Source organism: Prinia subflava, chromosome 9, assembly GCF_021018805.1.
Source record: "Prinia subflava isolate CZ2003 ecotype Zambia chromosome 9, Cam_Psub_1.2, whole genome shotgun sequence".
NCBI lineage: Eukaryota > Metazoa > Chordata > Aves > Passeriformes > Cisticolidae > Prinia > Prinia subflava.
Genome location: NC_086255.1, coordinates 20267010 through 20287827, shown reverse-complemented (window position 1 = coordinate 20287827; position 20818 = coordinate 20267010). Strand labels below are relative to the sequence as shown.

The following is a 20818-nucleotide window of genomic DNA, read 5'->3' as shown; positions in this document are numbered from 1 at the left end:
ACATTATCAAAGTGATCATAAAACCTTACAATATTCTGAGTTGGAAGGGACCCACAAGTATAATAGAAGTCCAACTCCTGGGCCTGCACAGGAGCGCCCCAAGAAACACATCATGGGGCCTGAGAATGTTAGCCAGACACTTCTTGAACTCTGGCAGGCTGGGTACTGTCACCTTAATGCTTCTCCTTCACCAGATGGTTCTGCCTTTTTCTTCTGTTGTTAAAAATTTGCTGGTGAATTATGTTGAAAACAACCCCTCATACAAGAGGGAGAGGAGGAATTTGAGAGATCAGTTCTAGAACTTTGAAAATTAGACTGCTTTCTCTTATGAAAAATACAAGTTCACTTGAGAGCTTCAATGTGTTTCAGAAAACATTTCCCTTCCTAAACCAATTCTGCTAGATGTATGTGAATGAGTAATAAAAGAATTATCATGGAGTCACAGAATGGGAGGGACCTCAAAGATAATCTCATTCCAACCCCTCTGCCATGGACAGGGAGCAAGACCCTTCCATTAGACCAGGACCCATCCAACCTGGCCTGGAACACTTCCAAGGATGGGACATCCCCAACTTTTCTGAGCAACCTGTTCCAGTGCCTTACTATTCTCACAATAAAGAACTTCTTCCTACTGTCTAATCTAAACCTACTCTCAGTTTGAAGCTCTTTCCCCTTGTCGTGTCACTACATGCCCTTGTGAGTAGTCTCTCTCCATGTTTCTTATAGACTTCCTTCAGGTACTGGAAGGCCACAATTAGGTCACCCCAAAGTCTTCTCTTTTCCAGGCTGAACAATCCCAATTCTCTTAGTTTTTCCTCACAGCAAAGTGCTCTGCTCCTGTAATCATCTTGGTGGTCTTCCACCTTTTGGACTTGCTCCCGCAGACTGATGTCCTTCCTGTGCTGGGTATTCCAAAGCTGGATGCAGTATTACAGGTGTAGTAGTCTCAAATAAATATGTTAAGGTAAATGTATTCATGTGTTTTGATGTCCAGTGTCCTTAGTTAACTATTTCAAGTATATCCTTGCTGCCTAGTTTCCATTTCTTTCACTTGTTTGGAGATTCTCGCAGTGGATGCAGTTTTCTGCATGGTCCTTTTTCTTGAGCATTTGCAGTTTCTGATAGTAACACTCTCTGATAATTGTTCCTTGGTTTCACTCATTCCCAGATAGCTTTGTCTTTCCTCTTCTCCTTCACTATGTGGATTTCCTTTTTTCCAGTTTGATTGCCGCAGTCCCTCCATACTTCCTCATATTTACTTCCTATGTCCACTGAAGCCAACCCTGTCTTTGCTCATCTTTGTGCACCTTTGACCTGTAAAACTGCACAATTCTTATAAAGTATTTGTTAAGAAATACAGACCTCAGGTGGCTGTGGGTTTTATTCTGAATTATATTTTTTTCCAGAAATTAGCTAAAATTTCCACCATTTGGTAAGCAGGCTTTCTGTTCTGTTTCCTACTTTCCATTTCTATATTTCTTTCTATTCTCATATTTCTGAAAATATTTGCATATTTTGACTATATCAAGCTATATTCTCTTTTCCCAGTCTATGTTTTTTCATTATATATTTTCACCACGCTTCTGATTTGGGCTTACAAAATGATTAATATTTTTAAACTAAGAGCAGTCATGTTTCCTTGGTGTAATTACTACAGAGACATACAGGGCAGAACTGTTGTGTGTCTAGTGTGACTTGGATTGTTTGCCCAGACTGAGGATAAGATCTTCATGGGAAAATAGTTCTGCCTGGTTGGGCTCCAGTGTGAATACTATTCTCCTGACTAAGAGGACCCTGTTGTATTTGATTAATGTAAATATTAAGGTTTTTATGCTTAAAAAAACCAAGCATCCTTCTCATTTTCCTGAAAGCTGTTTTACCTCATAATGGTGAAGGGGACCACACACGTGCTCTCTCATATGTGTCCTAGTATTTCCAGACAACATCTGTTATACTGAGATTTGGCCTTTTTTCTGGAGTAAAAAGTAAAGTGAAACTTCCAGTGTGACTGGTGTTTGAAGAAATAAAACTGTCAGGAATACAAATGTCACTGCTTATTGAGTCTCTGTATGGTGCACGCCCTGACTAACAGGAGCTCCTGCAGGAGCCTGCCTGGCTGACACACAACAAGCTCCTGAGCTTTCCCACTCCACTGTTATGGCTGGTGAATTTGCAAGTAAATACAAACATGGGAAAAGATATGATGCTTCTAGAGTTAATGGCATCCTTCCAGAATCACTTAATTGTGTGCTAGGCAGAGTTTCGTTTCCATTAGTAAATGCTTTGATGGCTAGAGATGAAATGTGGGGTTGCCTCTTCTGTTAAGCATTTGGGAGCTGGTATTAAGCAGCTGTTGGTAATGGTGGTAATGCACATTTTGTGCTGAAGACTTTGCAAACATACAAATCTGTTTGCTTCTCAGGGAAAACATAGGCACAGGAGTAGGTATGGAGGAGGGAAATGGGAAATCGTGAGGTAAGTTTTTTGCCACCTCACTTGGCTTTCTGTGGAAATGACAACAGTGTCATCCCTTTTGTGTTGCTTTAAACTGCTGCTTTAATTTGAGGTTCTGTAAACTAAATCTTATAGTGAAATCAGATTTGGGCAATTTCAGTCTCATTCTACTGATAGATTTTTCTATCTGGTTGATAGTGTTGCTCTGTTCTTTGTGTTTACTCACAGGCAACTTATCAGTTATTGCATTCAGTTTAAATTCCCTGTTACCCCATTCAGCTGGCGTTGAATTCTGCCCCCTTCTTACCAGGTTCTGTTGCATTTCTGCTTGTATCTGTTTTGACATGCCTTAGTGGAAAGCTGTGGCACAAAGAGCAGTTTCTTCACCTGGTTGCCGTAACAGTTTTCTGAGTTTCTGTAAGTAGGAGTAAGTTGCATTTTTAAAAGGTGAAGACAAAATTATTTGAAACTCATGTTCCTCTCTGAGTGTCTCCACTGCATTTGCTATCTGCCAATCCTTTTGGTTTTTTCAAGTTTTCTGTATTCTGGAAAGTAAAACCAACTAGATCAGAGTGATACTCTATCTTGTTCCAAATCAGCACTTTGGTAATAGTTTACATCAGAGAGTGCAAGATATTGGCAGTGAAACGGAGAGCCAACCCCTATGGGAAACTTCTGTTAAATGCTGGTAGTTGGATATTGGTGTATCTGCTTGTGTGGGTCTTACTGACTACCATGAGAGTAGAATTTTATGAATTCTGCTAATAATTAACTTTCTGATTTGACTGTTGTTCTCAATGACTCTCACTGGATTGTTCTGTGAAAAAAACCCATCTCTTTAGTTGTGTGTTCTTTTTCAGTGAAATCAAACATTCACATTCTCTGTAGTTTAGTTGTTTTGTGGTAGCATCTGGCTGTTCTGATGTTTACCCTGGTGTTTCGGGATCTGTGGAGGCCACGCATGCAGATCATCTTATTCTGCTTTATCTCAAACTATTTAGTGAAGGAAGGTAAGAATCATGGATTAAAAGAAAGGAGGAAAATTGTGTTCTGCACAAGGATAGGTGTTTTTTTCTAAACTAATCTTGATGTAACCAGGAAAAATGAGAAACTTTTGCTGTTGTAATTATGTGAGGAAGAGAGCTGGGTGTGCTTAATTATTTGTATGGGCAGAGCGAGTATGGTTCTTGTTTAGTAATTGGCTGTAGAGGTATTAAAGATTATTGGAAACTCAAAGGTCAGTTTTTGCTGAATCAGGGTCTGTGTGAACTGGAAGGCTACACAGGTACCTGCATATCTGTGGCACAACTGATGTGAACGAGCTGACTGTGGAGGCTGTCTAGCAGGTACAGTACAATTACAGCAGTCTGTAATTTCTGCGCCCTCCCTGGGGCTGTTGGTGACTCCCGGGAGCCCTCCCTGGTGAGCTGCTCCGTGTGCCTGTCTCGGGGTGTGTACACGCGTTTCCTGAGCTCTGGCTGCCTGCACAAGGTACTTCCATCCGTGTGATCGCCAGCCGGGCAGAGACGTGGAGGAGGGTGTGACTCCCTCCTTGGGGGTGCTGTGTTTTTGTTTTGCAGTATACCTAATTGTAAAGGCTTTGGGGAATAGACTACACAGACTTTGTCACACCATTGAAGTTTTATTTAACTGATTTAGCTGTGGCCAAGACAAAAGAAGGTAACATCTTATAGTTTGCTTTGTTGGTTGTTTCAAAGACAACAATATTAATGAACAGGTGTGAGAAATCCCATTTGGATTGTGCTGGCATTTCCAGTTCTCTCAGCTCATAATGAATTTGCTTGTTCTGTGAACTTTCTTTTTCCTTTGTGGTTCTGAATCAAGGTTCCTGGTTTGTTGACTGGGGGGATTTTTCTCTGCTGCATTTGTCATTTCTCGTCTTGCCCCACTCGTTCTCACTCTTGCACAGTTGAGCCTGCTGCACTGTAGCCCCGTGTCATTGTCTAGTCACTGCCAACACAGCTGCTGTCATGGCCTCGGTCTGTCCTCGTGCCCTGTGTAGTGTAATGTAATCATTACCTTGGTTGTGGAGAGCGAAGGTGCGCCTGCTAAGTAAATGTTTACCAACACTGCTGAAGGCTAACGTTAGGGAAGAGAGGAGAGAGAGGGGAAAATTGTTTTAAGTCTTGTTTTGTCTCTTTTTTTATTTTAAAACAGAACCTTGTTCCTGAGCGAAGCAACTATTGAATATTTTCTTTCACCAGACTGTGATCAAAGGTAGGTGCACAATCTTGCATTTTTATGGACTAACATATCCAGATTCATGAGGGGAAGACCTCAAGTCCTTATGAGCAGTCTCATGTCAGAAATGAGGCACAGTATTAGGTGGAGAAGGAAGCTAGACTTTTTGCTACAGTGTGAAGTTGCACTTGTCCTTTTTCCCTCTATAATGACTTGCGGAGGAAACAGTTTCATGTCTCTTGTCTTCAGTTGTTAGAATACAGTGCAGATGAGTTAATTTAGATCAGGAAGGAATTTCTGATGCACTTCTGGGACTAGGATACTGTGATAGGACTGAGTGGTTTGTTATTGCTAAATATTACTTTATTTAGATGGAGTTACTACTTCTATACCTTCTGGGCAAAATTTGGGGCAATGTTGTTCATTATCCATTAACTCTGCCTTCGAAAAGAAATGGGAAGGATGTGGGCTAAAAAGCTTTTAAAGTTTCAGATTTTGCGTTTCACAGAATCTCTGACCCGTGCATAACAGCTGTAAGATCCCTTCGGGAGTAACTATTTACGTTACTTCCAGCATACTGGAACTGCATCAATGACTTGTACCCACAGGAAATATCATAAATGCAATTAAAAATTAAAAATAGAAATACTGGATTGGTTAAAATTCTGTGCTGAAGGAAAGGAGTTCTACTCTTTTTTCCCTCATTTCTGACTGGATGAGCAGTGAGGGAAGGTTATTCTTGTGGAGTTTATTCAGTATGTATGTTTGAATACTGCACTCTAATGTAGCAAAAAAGCAGCGCTGTTCTGCTGACATGCCTGATGGAAAAGTTGCAGAGATTTGACCTCCTGAGATATTTATAATTTTCAGGTACTAATATACTTACAAAAGTGTTAATCCTGTCTTAGGAGTGGAAGTTCCTACAGTCAGTGCAGTAGAAAGAGGGATGATGTGGTCCAGTGAAAGGTTCTTAGAATTTTTTCTTGGAAAGAACAGAGATAATTTAGTTCTGTATGTGTGCTGATCAAATCTGGTTGAAATACTTTTTTATACCTTAAAGAGTGTTGTATGGATTTCTCAGATTGCTTTATATGAGTAGACCACTACAGCTTCAACTGTGCAGAAAGTCGGGGGGCAGAGAAGGGAGGCTGGAGCAGCTCATGACTTAGGCAAGTAGTCTGGGTTTATAAAGGAGATGGCAGGAGCTGGTGCCTAGTGCTGGGTTCCAGTAGCTGAGTGTGCAGTAGCTGAGGTGGTGAGGAAGGGTGGAAATGCTGAAACAAGGACTTTGGGCTCTTGGAGCCCTACACATGCTGCAATTCTGAATTCTTTCGTATGTCAACCAGAAGCTGAACTTTACCCTAATTTTCCTGCAAAGGCTCTGATACTGTTGAAATTAAAGATTTCTTCCAGGACTGATTTCCACGCAGCTCCCACTTTCTTTCAGCAGCCTCGCTGCAGCTTTATTGCTTTTTCACAACCCTAACCCTGGGTTTTCTAGAGATATGTAAACAAGAGTCCTTAGGCCTTGGTTAGATGAAAGGATTTTGGAAGAGAGGTATGACCTATGTAGTTGGTGTTATCATGGCTGATTCCAGTGTGATTCAAATACTATATCTTGTCCCCTGTAAACTTTTTATCAGATTTGCAGAGAAACTAGTAAAGGAACAAAAGTAACTTGAAATGTGGGATACGTGTTTTTATACTTGTGGTACATTCTTGTGAAGAGTAAAGAGTAGAAGAAGCTGCAGCTAATTTTGCAAACTCAAGATTTTAAAATAAATAAATTACACAAAAATTTGAAATGGAGTAGAATGAGTGTAGTGACCACATTAGCATTCTATTCAGCTTGAATAGTGGTGTACTTCCAGAGACATCTGGTGTAATTTTCATGTGTGAAATTCATAAATATTTATATTAAGTGAAAGAGTCAAAATATTAATGGAATGCTTCATGTGTTCTACTAGTGTCAGTGTATATGTGACATCATGGCTAGAAGGGCGAAGAGAGAGCAATGTTTGACTTCAGCTATAGACACAGTAAGTTGTGACTGTACCACTGATTTCATTGGCACAAAGGGTGGAAAATGGGGAAAGACAGCAAGAATGCAGAAATTATAGGAGATGGAAAGGGAACCACGCAGTTAGAATATACAGCCAGGTAGTCAGTGCAGAATGTACTCGACATTAAAGCAGAGTTATTGGAAAATTTAAGTTCTTATTATTAATTTAAAAGTGGAATTTAGGCTTTCCTTGTGCTAATATGTGATTAGTTCATCCTTAGTAATACTTACTGCTTAAGAGTAATGTCTTAATGTTTCCTGCCTATGCCAGCAATATCCCACAATTAAGTCACAAGTGAGTCCCAGAATGCCTATAGTTTACTTTTCAAAAAACCTTTATTTTCCCAAAAGTCTTTATTTCTTGTGAGATAACTCTGTTCAGTTGTAGCAGAAATAGAGGGGTAAATGACTTCTAATATGTTTTAACTTTTTCTGATTCCTAACTGTGTCTGTTTTGTTACTTGTTTCTAATAAAGATTTGTCTGCCCAGGTATTCCTTTGCAGTCACCAGTTCTTCATCTCCATGTCTGGAGTAAGTTACAGTAAACGAGTTCCTCTGAAACTTGTGGATTTAACCTAATATTATCCATGAGGTCTTGTCATTGAAACATCTCCAGAGGTGTGCTAGTTTATTTAAATGACATGTCTTCATGACATTGTGCCACATTTATGCAATAAGGTTGAATTTTAGTGCTTGGACAAGATTTGGTTTTAAACATTTTAATTAACTTATTGGTCTGAAGTTTGAGAACTGGCAACATTCATGGTGGATTTTTGCCAGTTACAATTTACATCATTTTAAAGTATTGGCTGTTGCTGAAGATGAGCCTGTTGAGTATTAAAGATGAATACGAAAATGAATTAACTATCTGAAATTGTTTGCACTTTGAAGTGTAAAGACCATGTAGGACTAGCAACCTGCATAGCAACACCCACTAACCTCATTATCCTTTCCTCTGTATAAGCATACTTTGGCCCCAAGTGGGCTTTGGGGATCGGTGAGATAAGAAATGTGAGCACAGCCAAACTGAGACAAAAAATTAATTACACAGCAGAAGGGCATGACTTAGGGTGCTTTGTGAGGGCATGTTCCTCCCTTCTGGATGTATCATCCATTTGTCAATTGAATGGCTTAACTCTGACCCTTTTCACCCCATTCATCATGCATTTTAAATTAGTATCATGGTTGGGGAAGGCTGCGTTCAATACATGAAGAGCTCTTCCCCTCCATTAACATGGAAGAATAAAAGTAACACATTATTGTTACATTATTGTTTTCTTCTATAAATGTAGAGGCATGTTCTTCCTTTTTTTAACCTTCTTCTACAAAATGATTCATGTGTTTAATATATTACAAAACTCTGTTAGTCTCTCAGATTATATTTACCGTATCTGGTATTAAAGCTGTTGATCCAAGGCCCACAGCAAACTGCCGAGGTATGTCTGAAGGCCGTACTTAAAGGCTTCAGAAATCAACTTAGGTTTTGATTATGGACAACTTGGAGGGCTTCCCAGAAAAGACCTGCACCGCTGACAGTTACAAGAGATGAATATTGTTTCCATTGCTTTTTACATCTGTTCCTGCAGCCACTGTGCAGCAGCCTCTTGTGAGGGCACAGCAAGAGGTGGCAGCTGAGGCGGGTCGGGAGGCGAGGGTGACCCCGGTGCAGCAGTGCCACCGCTTGTGGGGCGCAGTTCTGCACGGGCTGAGCTGGCAGCTGAGCTGGCTCCTGGAGACAGGCTTTGTCCATGCTCCCAGGCAGGATGGAGCAGTGTTTGAAGAGTGGGTTATTACAAACTAAGGCCATTTAGTTGAAACATATTATCTTGGTATCGTGTACTCTTTGAAGCTACTGCTGGAAAACACAGCAAGAGGTTTGGATCTTAGCAACATCTTAGAAATTATGCCATTACACAGTATGACCCTGGTAAGGAGGAAATACTGTAAATACTGTTAATGTTTTTGTAAAAACCATGATTCTTTCTTAAGGTGTAGGGACTCTGATAGACACCTTTCTTTCTCTGAGTTGTTGGTGCTGATTTTTAGATGAGTTTTCCAGATGATGAGTATTATAAGTAGTGGAAAGATAATGGCTGGTCCAGAAATGCTGCAGCAGGCATGATTTCAGCCAGTGACAGAAGAGAGACTTTTATCTGAATCATGACTATATATTTTGAGTTTGTTTTCCTTTTTCTGGGCATTACCCTTACAAAAATTACTTTTAAAATGTTTTAATTCACAGATCTAAAAAAATTACCTAATAAAGATACTGACACTTTTACAGTGAATTAAAACTCCTGAGGATTGGCTTGGTTTTCTTGGTAACCTTTTCTTGGACTCCTCAGAAGTAGTCTGATTCTGACTGAGCTGATTCTGGTGGAGACCCTCTGCTCTGGTGTTATGTAATTCTGCAGTTGTGCCTCTGCTGTCACTATGTGATTAAAATTTATTGAGTAGCAAATATAAAGATCATGCAGTAGTGTCAGAAAGGCTTTGTTGTGTATCACAGCCAGCACAGGGCATGTTACTGAAAGACCTACAGTTTATCCCAGTGGGGAATAAGCTGCCTGGGAAGGAGAGACTGTCCTTACACTGAGCAGCATTAGAGACTGTTGTTTAACTGGTAGCAATATCCATCATTTCCCCCTTGATTTCCAGGGCTCTTTGGAAAGAATCACCACAAACCTACACTGTGCAGAGCTACATTATTGTGTATGGCAGGGTAACTGGGACTGAACTGTTTAGAAAAATACCAAATACCACTGAAATCTCACCATAACTACCTGCTAGCATGAGGACACAGTTCATGTACTAAATAGTGCCTGTAAATCATGCTTAACATCAGTTGGGCTAAATTATTCATCTGCTTGCCATTGATCTGAGGGACACCGTGGAATAGTTGTGGAAGTTGGCAGGGCATGGTGAAGGGCAGGAGGTTTGGTTAAGGGGGATGAAAAAGAGAAAATCTAGGCTTTGAGAGAAACAGTGAAGTTGTGACTTTAGGCAGTGAGGAAAAGTTAATTGTCTTCATATATATGGAGCAGTAGTAGTTATTTTTTCTAATATTTTCTAAATGAATAGATTTGAAAAGATGACCAGCAAGTGTCCAGTAAGCCTGAATCTCTGTAAAGCACTGGAGACTGAAGAAAGATGTATTAAGTGTTTGGTGGAAATCCATCATGAAAATCTTGGTTATTCTAAAAATTGGTTCTTTGTGGTGTGGAGTCAGAATTTTCTGTCGTCTTTCTGATTAGTGGAATACCAGGAGATTTCCAACATCTGCTGTTTGCATACTGCAGCTTGAATGGAAAGGGTTTGTTTACTGGCACAGATGGGAGCTGGAAGCTAAAAAATTTAATGGTTTTAGGTTATGATTCTTTGAAATTTTTTGTCAGCATCATCCATCTATAGTTCACAAAGAGGCTTGCAGATTTGCAGTGTGGCATTGTAGTGTGACATGTATGTGAGAAGATTTTTTTTTTAAGTGAAAGAAAATAGAGAATTGTCTCTTGTCTTAGATGTGGAAACAACATTTTTCAAAGGTGCTCAACTTCCATTTAACTTTCATTGATTGATTAGAACAGCAGCTCTAGTTTTATGTGTGTAATTCTTATCCCTCAGCACCTCATCTTTTATTCGTTGCTTAGCAATAAATATCTTTGTGTCTATGTGCTTTTCTTTCTGAAAGACTTCAGTGCTTTTTTCAGTTTTCATATTAAAAAAAAGAAGAATTTGTGCCTTTTTGTAATATAAGGTAATGTATTATTTTTGTAATATATCTTCTAGGATTACAAAAAAACACTGAGCAAATCACTGTGCCATTACAGGACAAAGAATACATAATCATGTGCCTATTCAGAATGAGTTTTGTTGTTAATTCAAAAGGAAAGTAATTTACTCGTAATAAACATTCTAAAACATTTTCTACCTTAGCTTCTAGAGGGTTTTTTTCTGTCCTCTCAAAGCAATGAGACACTAGGAAATATCTTTTAGGCAGACCTTAGAGCTGGACATTCTGCAAAAGGAGTTTAAATCATAGTAGGTAAACCCAAGAGCAGGGTAAATCCTTAACCCTTGTTTCTGATTTTGGTTTTTAGTTTGTTATTGTCAGGATAAAATTTTAAGGAGGTGCTTTTTTCACTTTGTAACAGAGATGGCACCTGATGAATCAGTGAGATTCAGGCCTCCTCCAGAGTGCTCTCTAATCCCTGTAACATTCCATCGCATTAAGCTCTCCCTGTCTTACCACAGAAGTGGTTGCTGTGCACTGTCAGCTCCTGTTAAAAGAACTCCTCTGGAGATGTGTGCTAGTGTGTCATCCTGTCTGAAAACCCTCTAGTCCCAAACCCTGGCTGGGAAAGGATACAACTTGGAGCATACCTGGGGCACTGCATCTTTGAAGAGCAGAGCATGCTGCTGTGGTGGGAAGTGCCTCCTTTCCTGCCTGTCTCTGCTTCTCTCTGACACCGTTTTCTGTTGTGTTTTGAAGCAGAGAGCCTCTCTTGTGCCAGGCTTTCAGGAGTTTAGCTCCTACCCCAACCACTGCTACCAAAGATGCTTGCATAGGGACAGAGCATAATCTGAGATTTATGTATTTGTTCTTCTAACATGTTAATTTTTTATTAGTGGTGCACAAGAAGGTGATTTTTCTTTGTCCCTCTGTAGATTTATTCTAGTCTCCAGATTCCAATAATAGTGTCTGAATATACACAGTTGATTTGCTCCCTGCACCGCCCCAAATGAGATCAGTTCCCTGAGTGAAGCTGCAAACCACATTAGGGCAAGAGAAGCAATTTACTGCTGCTGAATACATTTTCTGAGTGTAGTTTCCCTCATCCTGTCAGCTTGTCAGTCTAGAGGCATCCATAAACCCATGACAGTTTCAGAAGATGAACTCTGGCAGCAGGCTGTCAGGGTGCCAGGCACTGCTGTCTGTGGGCTCCCTTTCTTCGCTCTCCCGGTTTGCCTGCCTGCTTGCTCTCCCTCTGCCTGCCAGCCTCTCTCTTCTCTGTCTCCCTCTCCCTCCTCTTCCCCCACTCGCTCCCACCTCCCTCTACCTTACTGATGTGGCTTTAGTGCTGCTCTTCTTGGTGGTGGTACCTTTTTGGTTTCCTCCTTGATCCTCGTGCCTCTGGAGCAAAAGGAGAACTGGCTGCTCATGGTGCAGCACCTGCCCTGCAGCCTGAGTAATGAAAGGGAGGAAAGTGGGGCGCTCTGCATCCTCGCCTGCCTGCGCCAGCACTGAGCTCGTTCAGTCACTTCACTCTAAATGCCTTTGAACTGCTGCCAGATCCCATTGTCTGCTGTGCAAATGGAGTTCAACGCCCCACCGTGATTAGATGCACAGGGTGTAAGAGGAGGAAGGAATGGAGCTGTTCCCACCCTGACAGAGCATCTCGAATCTGCCGTGTGCCATGATAAGCTGAGCACTGGACCATGCCTTCCTTTGCACACCGTCTTCCTTACTTTCCTCTCATTGTTCCTGAGATTTCAGGGAGTGACATGGAAGCTTTTCAGAGAGGAGCTGCAAGGCAAGATAGTTTTTGAGGGGGGAAGGGAGCTGTGCTTTTGGACTGTTTACGTGGGACTGTGCTTTGCCCATCACCTACCTGTAGCTGCAGTATGGTATGGTATAACAGCTAGTCTTTAATGGCGCTTATGTTCAGTATTAATGTGCTCTTTTTAATAGCATGAATTTATTTATGTTTTTCCATTTGCCTGTGCTTAAAATTACGGCATCTTTAGGTTCACAAAATGACATGAGAGATTTTGGCAACACTGAGTAAAGGGAAGGCAGCCACTGCTGCTAACAGTTTATCCATCGACCAACTGTGCAGCCCAGCTGCCCTGCTCCAGAAAGGCCAGCTCATGGTATGATTTTTGTGAAGACCAGCTCTCAGGCTTTCTTGCTTTCCATTTGGCTCCATTCTTGCCTTGGTTTGCTGTCTGGCCCCTTTGGATAGAGTAACTGCATGTAAGGATTTCCACTTTTAAAGGTAGGAAATTCTAATCTTTGTGCCAATCTTCGCTATTCCTTGTCTAAGTGCTACCTAGGTTGTTACAAGAAACCACTGTTTTCTTTCACGCCTTGCTGTTTGACTGCTTGTTAACCAGTCATTATCTGCAAGGACAATGCTTTGAGAGGAGGATGGAGGAGCTGCTATTCAGTGAGTGTATTAGGCAGTGCACTAAGTGGAGTTGGCAGGGCTTGTATCTCATACTGATATGCCTGCTATAGTTCCGTGCTCATTAAGCTCTTTGTTAGTTCCTTCTTCCCTGCCTCCCCCTGCTCTCCTCTTCCCTCCTCACAGAACGTCTCTGCATCTAACCTTGCTGCTGGGTTAAATTCAGGTTCTGAGATGTGCTGGAGGAGGATGAAATGTGGCCTGTGATGTACTGGTGGCTCATTAATGCGCTTGAGTGGCACAGGGAAGGTGCTTGTAGCTGCTCACACCTCTGCCTGGGCTACTGCTCATGATGCACTATAAACAGACACTCCCGTGAACCTTCATTGTCCCTTCATGTCTTGGGTACCAGACTGGTAGATGAAGAGATAGCAGCAATACTGGAAATTGATGAAATCACTGTAAAAATCAATGCCATTACAGAGAACATTTTAAAAATCAGATGATGCCTTATATGTTTTCCTGAGGAAAGCATAACTGCTGGTGTTTTGTCGCACAGCAATCTAAATTCTCGTTTGCATTTCAAGAGCAAAGCTAGTTCTGCTTAGTTAATATTTAGCAAGATGAAAGCTTAGAAATGGAAATTTTTATAGATATTCTTTTTCCTTTCACCACAGACTAGTAAATGATGATGCTTTGGTTAACTGTGTTTGATTTCCATTTTTTTATTTTCTTGGGAAAAAAGATTCACGTGGAACATTAAGGGTTTTTCTGGTCATTAAAAACTTCTTGATGCTTGAGCTGACATGTAACTGCCATTCTCCTGGTCAAGGCATATTAAACAGAATCTGGGTCTTTGAAAATATTCTTTTATTAACCAGTCACATTCGTGTTGATAGTACAGACGCTTCTGAAATTTGGGCAGACACTGCAGATGTGTAAAGCAGGAGCATGGCCTGGAGCATAGACTTGAGCCTTTTCACAAGGCCTCTTTTCTTAATGGTCTTTGGTTTTTCATCTTAAAGTAACAAATAGAAGTTAGGTGCTCAGCCTGCATTGTAAGCATTGTAAGCAACAGTGCAGATGTAGCTCTTCCTATCTTCCTGTCGTCTGAAATGTGGCTATATGGAAGAGGAGACACAGTTTTCAATTACCTTCTCTACCCTTCCCCTTCACTCCCCAAATTCAGCTCATAAAGAATGAGCTGTCTCTGGTCTCTGTTTAAGTGATGTCATATGCTTCTGGTTAGCTAAAATTGCAATGAATTTTTTTCCATATTGTTTTAGGATGTGGTCTTTCTATAAGCCATCCAGTTCAAGAATCCCAAAGATATAAAGAAAAGGTATATAAAGATCAGGTATATTTTGATAGGAGTGCTTAACCGAAAGAGAGTCAAAGAACCCTGTTGAAGGTTGACTTGCTGCTAACTCCAAAAATCTTGGCTCTTGCTTCACTGCTGGAATTGTCAGACAGCCTCCCATGTGGCTTTTCAGCTTTGATGATTTGAAGGAAATTACTAAAAAATACAAATGGTCTTTCAGTATAAACATTTTCTATTTATCTAAACCATTTGAAATGCTGTATTAACTGTTCACCTTAGATGAAATATAACAGGAAGTTGTTAACCCTGCTGCTGTCCTTCACTGTGGCAGAACCACGTTAGGCACAGTGAAATGCTGCAGCGTGTCAGAGGTTTCAGGAGTGCAGCAGCTGTTTGCCTCAAGGCACAGTGAAGCTCTCATTGCAAGGCCCTTGTTCAGCCTGGTGTTACCATTTGGGTATCTATAGACGTGTCCCTGTTATACCTCCCTTCACACACCTGGACCTTGCTGATTTTTATTTCCAGCAGGGTGAAGTGCCACTTGTAGAGCAGAGCTGGACAGGAGCAGGTATTAGAGTAGTTACCACTCTGTGGGGCGCCTGTTTTCTGATGCTTCATGATGGAGTCACCTGGTGCAGTAAAAGCATTCAGTTGTGTTTGAAAACTGGGAATTTTGTCTTATTCTCTGCAACACTGTAAAGAAGGTGATGGTTTCAATAACCTTGTTTCAAAAGAGACAATTGATAGTGCTCATTTGTAAAAAATGTTGTTGAGTTGCTGGAAAACAGGAGGGGGAAGATGTAAAGAAGGAAGGTCTGCAGACTAAGCCTGCTTGCACATATTATGATGAGCCCAGGCATGAGGTGAAAGGAAAACTCTGAGCTCTTCATTATCTAATGCTCCCTTAGGGCAATAACAAACTCACTATAGAGTAGCAAGCCCAGCCCAGGGGCTTGTGGAGAGGGAGCACACATTGTTCTTAGAATATGCTGGTGCTGGAATATTTCACTGCAAGTATGAAGCCATTTTTAATGCAAAATATTCCTCAAAGGAATTTGGTCTTGTAGCTTGCTATTTGAAAAGCTGCTTTCAGTCAATGTGATGCCTTCTTCCAAACAAAAGGCTGTGAAGGTTAGGTATTGTATGAACATAGTATAGTATTGCTTTTTCATACCCCTTATATGAGCTGAGATTATGTGGAGACCCTCCTTTCTGGAACTGCAAATACCCAAATGGGGAAGCTTACCTCTCTCTGCTTTAGTGTGTTACAGCTTTTCAGCCTTTCTGTGGTGCTTTGTGGCCACTCGATATTGTGTGCTTTGTTTCAGAATAAGTAAATAGTTTTTATACTGAAAAGTCAAATGCAGAATGTATTTTTGTAAAGGCCAAAGGGTCTTTCTGGGATGAGGGATGGGGGATGTGGGAGAGCACATAATACAAACTGTCAGTGTCTCCCACTGATAGATTGTTTAGTTTGTATTTCTATAAGGAGCAGAGAGTAGAAGATAAGGTGTTACTTCTGAGGTGGAAGCATTCATGGCATTGATTCAGCCTGCAGATGTTACATCAGTTGCTGGACTACTCTGTTTAGCATTGTGGAGGAAAGTGGAACTCCCCGATAAAAATAAGGGACTCATATAACTCCTCTTTAGTTGTATTCTTAGCATTTGCAGAGTCCAAGGTGATTCTTCATATAAGCAGTTTGACCTAAAATAAACTGTCTTCTCCCTTTTCAATAAATTAAATGTCACTGCCAGTAGTTTAACCTCCAAGGTGGCTCTTGTTGAATGAATGTGATTCCCATTTTGATGCAAATAGCAGCAGTGAAGGAAAAGAAGTATATCACAGCCTGGAAAATGCAGTGGAGGGCAAGACAATTTTCACCCCTTCCATGGAGCAGGCTTTATGTTGTCAGCAAACCAAGCTGAGTTACAGCCCTTCTGCTAATTGAGAACTGACAGAGAATCTTTGATTTTGTCTGTCTCAGATCTGGTTCTCTGGAGCGTTTGCAGTAGAGCAGCAAGTGGTGGCAATCCCCCCCTTATCACTGTTTTGAAGTTTTTGTTTTACCCAGGTAATACCAGGATACCAATTCATTCTGATACATTCACAAAGTGCTGTAGAGGCATTGAGCTCAGCATCTTTGTGTAATGTGATTCCCATTTTCTGGATGGAGTTCCGGAAATGTGTGACTGCATCAAGGTAAAAATGGAGTAAAGGACTGGAGTCAGCCTCACCCTTGAATTCCCTAGCGTTTAGGATGATGTCTGGCTCCCTCCCAGAGAGTACATGAAAATTCTCAGTGTCTCAAAGATTCTTCGAACTGATTTCTGCTGCTTGTGGACCAGTGCACAAAGAGGAAGTTTGAGATTTTAGTATCCCACCCTGTCTCATCTCCTGTGGTAATGCTGCTTGTCCTTTTGTTCTTCTAACCCTGCAAGAACAGAAAGATGGAAACCAAAGAAGGCACTGAAGTTTCTCTGGCAGCTCCTAATGTTGGTCTCCTGAACACAGAATCCTCGACTATATCTCATCTGTGGAGTCTTCCTCTCTGAATGCTCTGGGAGATTGGCTTTTGGGTGAGAGGACAAAATTGGATCCTTAGTTTATGTGTGCAGGAATGAGTTATAAAAGAGTCACCCTCTTCTAACTCTGGAGGGAGCTGAGTGAGGGCAGCAGAAAACTTGATAACCCATACACACGCCCTGTGGCACTGCTGCCCACCACAGCCTGGCTGAGCACAGGGGCACCAGGGCTTGAAACCAAGAGCCACATCCCTGGGTTTCCTGAGGCTGAAATGACCAAGGCGTTTGTCAGACAGTCACCTTGTGTGGGTGAGGAAGAGAATGATGTTCAGGCTGCTCTCCTGGGTGGGGTGATAGTGGTGAATGTGCACACTTGTCCGTGCCCCTCTCAGCTGAGAGGGACGTCAGGCAGCAAAGCCAGCACCTGGCAAGCAGAGAGGAGGCTGGGTTGCATGCAGTGGCAGGCAGCTGCCTCACCATGCTGCCTGCTTGTGTCAACTAAATTGGTTGGAAAAATGCAGGCAGGCAATGGGGAATACGGGCAGAAATAAACATGAAACCACTGGGACAGGATTCTTGCTGTAGGTACCAAGATGTCAGCAGGTCCTCTGAATGTGCTTTCTGTTAACACTTGCAATCACAGATATTCTGTGAGTCACTTAGCACTTCACGGGAGAGTGGGGACAAAGTCAAAGCATTTCAAGTTACTGCAGAAACACTAACTGAGATTCATAATGAAGACTAAATTTTACGGGCTTCATTTCTTTGTATAAGAAAACAGCATGTCTTCCAAAAAATGATAATCTTTATATTTCAGCTACCAAATTAATTATGTGAGAGTTAAGTAGACCAAATCATTAAAATTAATTTCTGTATTTAACTTCTGAAATTCACATCTCAAATCTTAAAATATATTTATCATTATATATTTTTAGTAACACAGCTCTTCAAAGTTGCTGTCTAGCTAAAAATATTTAATTCTTGTCTTTTGTCTGCAATGAAGAAGGTAGGAGATTTCAGAGTTGGGATCTAGGCTGCCTTTGCTCTCTCATTTGCAGCACTGTTGAGTAAAAAAAGGATGAAAACATCGTGTCTGAAAGTATAGTGTTAATCTAATCTGAGGCTACTAGAAAGCATTAATTATTTAGTTATAGTGTTGCTGCAAAGTTGAGTTTGAATTACTTGAATGCTAAATGCAGTTGTTTTTCTCCCATCACATCTGTGCACAAGATACAGCGTTAAGTGATCTGAAAACTATAAAGTACCTGTTACTTCAGTGAGATCAATTATCCCATTTGAACTTGGGGATTCAACATTAATGATGCAATTTCAGCATTTTTAATACTACTTGGGATTCTTCTTTAATCTTGGTAGTCTAAACTGTCAGCTAGCTAATACCACTTCTGTCTCTGTGTGGGACACAGTTCACAATTGGAAGGGCAGAGAGCACTGTAGGAATGTAGTTAATGCAACTTTACTGCCTCGATGTAGCTCTTGCCTTCCATTGCTGCAGAATCCCTTGCTCTGGACAGAGGAAGGGAGTGAGTACATGAATGCAGTGAGCACAGCAAGCGTGTTAGATTCTTCACAACCAAACCAGTAGTGCCTTTAGCCAGGATACAGATGCAATAATGTTGCAGTGTGTCTGGCATATTGCGTGACACGGGGAATTTCAGAGGGCCAGATTCTATGAGTCCTCTGTCAGCGTTAAATGCGTAAGCCGTAACCGTGCTGGTCTGTTTCTGGTGGAATTCATCTTTGAAGATGAGTTGTTAAGCCTCTTTGAGCATGGGGTTTTTTTGTTATTAGAGAACCTATGTTTTTTAAATATAGGCAAGCTAGACCTAATGTCTTAGGAAAATCCTGTCTTTAGGCACTCCATTTCTGCCTCTTTAAGCAATGTGAGCTGTCATTTTCTGTTACTCCCCTCTGACTCGCTGTGTACTCCTCCATTTATCTCTTCCTCCTACTCTCCGCTTTGCGTTTTGTTTCATGCTGCCTCCTATTCTTGGAACAGTCTCCCAGTCTCTGCTGCCAAATCCTCCCTCCCTTTCTCTGCTCTTGTGAACCCATTTCTTCCAGCAATCATTCTCAAGTTGTTTACTTGACTAATTGTCTCTCTTTGTAGCATTCCTCTCTTATATCTGCTGTTCTGGGTCATGTTTCTTAATGTGAGATAGTACGCATGGCAAGATAAAGGAGTGTATTCGCCACTGTTTTGTTGACCACTGTTTGCATTAGGTCTTCATACAATGATTAGTAATAAATTCCCCTTCTCATTCTGAGTGCAGAGTTTTCCACATAGTTCGCTGTTTTCTGTGTGTTGTTAAAGAGCAGCCACATTTTATCTTAAATTAGTTGCTGGGTCCTGGAAAATTAATGTCTGTATTACAGCAAGTGTCATCAGCTAGTCTGTCTGTATAGACAAAGTTCAGCTGTGTTGGTGAACCTGCATGAAATGAAAGTAGAAAACACAGGGCTCTGGTCAAATCTGTTGGTGCTCAGCAGTGCTCCTCTCAGTGCACAGCTTCACTACTGTGGTAATGATGCTGCCAGGGCTGTTATTCCCTGGCATGGACAAGCTCGCAGAGGCAGGCGTGAGATGAATCTACTTACTGTTTCTAAACCATTTTGTGTCTCTTTCTTTGTGGAACAGGCTTTCCACAAAAACAAGCACAAGACCCACCATATTAGCAGAAATATGTGTTGGAAAGTGATTGCGTTGTTGCATGCAAGTGGTGGATCAAGTTACTGTGTTTTTGCAGTGCATTTTACAGACTGAATACCCTGTACCGGGCTAGACCAAAAGAAATGTGCTCTCTGTCCTACTGAAGACCTCACCAGGCAGATGCACATTTCTGCTTGGAGAGAATTTTGCTTTTCTGGCAGTTCTCCCCTTTATATTCCAGCTGAGATAAGGCAATTGGATCACCAACTTTAAAAAAATTATTGAGATTTCCTGTTTTCAGTTCACTTATTTGAACTAAGCTGAAGATATAGTAAGAAAGCCAAAGAATACCTGAAAACATTAATGTTGTGTTAGACTAAGTTTCATAATCAACTGTGTTTTGAATGCTTTTTTTTTTCTTAAGTCCTGCTTCTCTTATCATCTGTCCTTGTCTCTTAGTGCTACATGTGAAACAGAAATAGTTCCATAACTGTTATATCCTGTAAATACTTATAAAAGCTTGCAAAATGGCATGGACTGACTCCATTATTTTGACTCAAAGGTTAAGCATGTTTTTTCATTATCAGAACCTATAAGTGAACCTAATATTAAATTTCTTTATGGAAAAAGAAATTCATGCGTCAACACATGAAGACTTTCCATGTTAATAATAAAAAATTAATCCAGTTTTCAGTAATTGATTGCGTTTCATTGGGCATTTTACTACTACCTGTATATTTGGGGGAAGAGCCCCCAAGATAGTAGAGTTAGTCTCCAAAACCTATAATTGGGCACCTTGCAGTTTTCAATACCCAGATCAGTTTTACTTCAGCTGCAGTCCAAAACAGAGATCTATATTTTGCTCAAAACTCTTGAACTTTCCTGACAAAACTTCAGTTTTATCAGAGGGTAGATTTGATTGCAAATATGGCAGCTTTTTTTTCCTGAGTTGTTCTGGGTCCTGTTAATTAGGATGTTAATGAGGTCCTGAACTTAGTTCTGCATGAATGAATATTTTAAAGATGCAGTGCTTCATAGCAGAAAAAAATCCTACTCGTAAACAGTTGACTAATTAAAGATGTAAGAATATAGCACCCACTCTAGCAATTAGGTCTAGAAAATGGGTAAAAGACTAAAAACTAGTGGCATGTAATTACAGTACAGTTTAAAATTGATATATTTGAAATGTATGTCTATTCAAAAGAGTTTCGTTTCTGAGAGCTGATTATCTGAAAACAAGGTAGAAACAAGGGGAAACAGAAGGAACAGGGTTGAAATTGTTGTTGTTTGTGTAGTGAGCATGGCATAGTGTAAGGTGTGGAAATAAGTCTGCATTGCCTGCGATTTTGTAACAATTGCAAGCACAGATGGTTTGAAAGAAAATTAAATAATTCCACCTACATGAAGACAGGGAAGTCTAACAATAGTCTCAACTTTCTATCTAGCAGTCTCTGTCCTCC

At 40.8% G+C, this 20818-nt stretch overlaps 1 protein-coding gene across 3 annotated transcripts in view; it reads left to right on the top strand.

Annotated features, from left to right (window-relative positions):
- Nucleotides 1-20818, top strand: part of NDST2 (N-deacetylase and N-sulfotransferase 2) — a 127707-nt gene that overhangs the window by 75179 nt on the left and 31710 nt on the right. For 2 of the 3 annotated variants that reach the window (XM_063405859.1, XM_063405857.1), the window contains one exon: nucleotides 4633-4692. The exons of the other annotated variant lie outside the window; for it this stretch is intronic. The gene's annotated coding sequence lies outside the window, so the exon portion shown is untranslated. The remainder of the gene's footprint in view (nucleotides 1-4632; nucleotides 4693-20818) is intronic. 3 annotated transcript variants of the gene reach the window in all.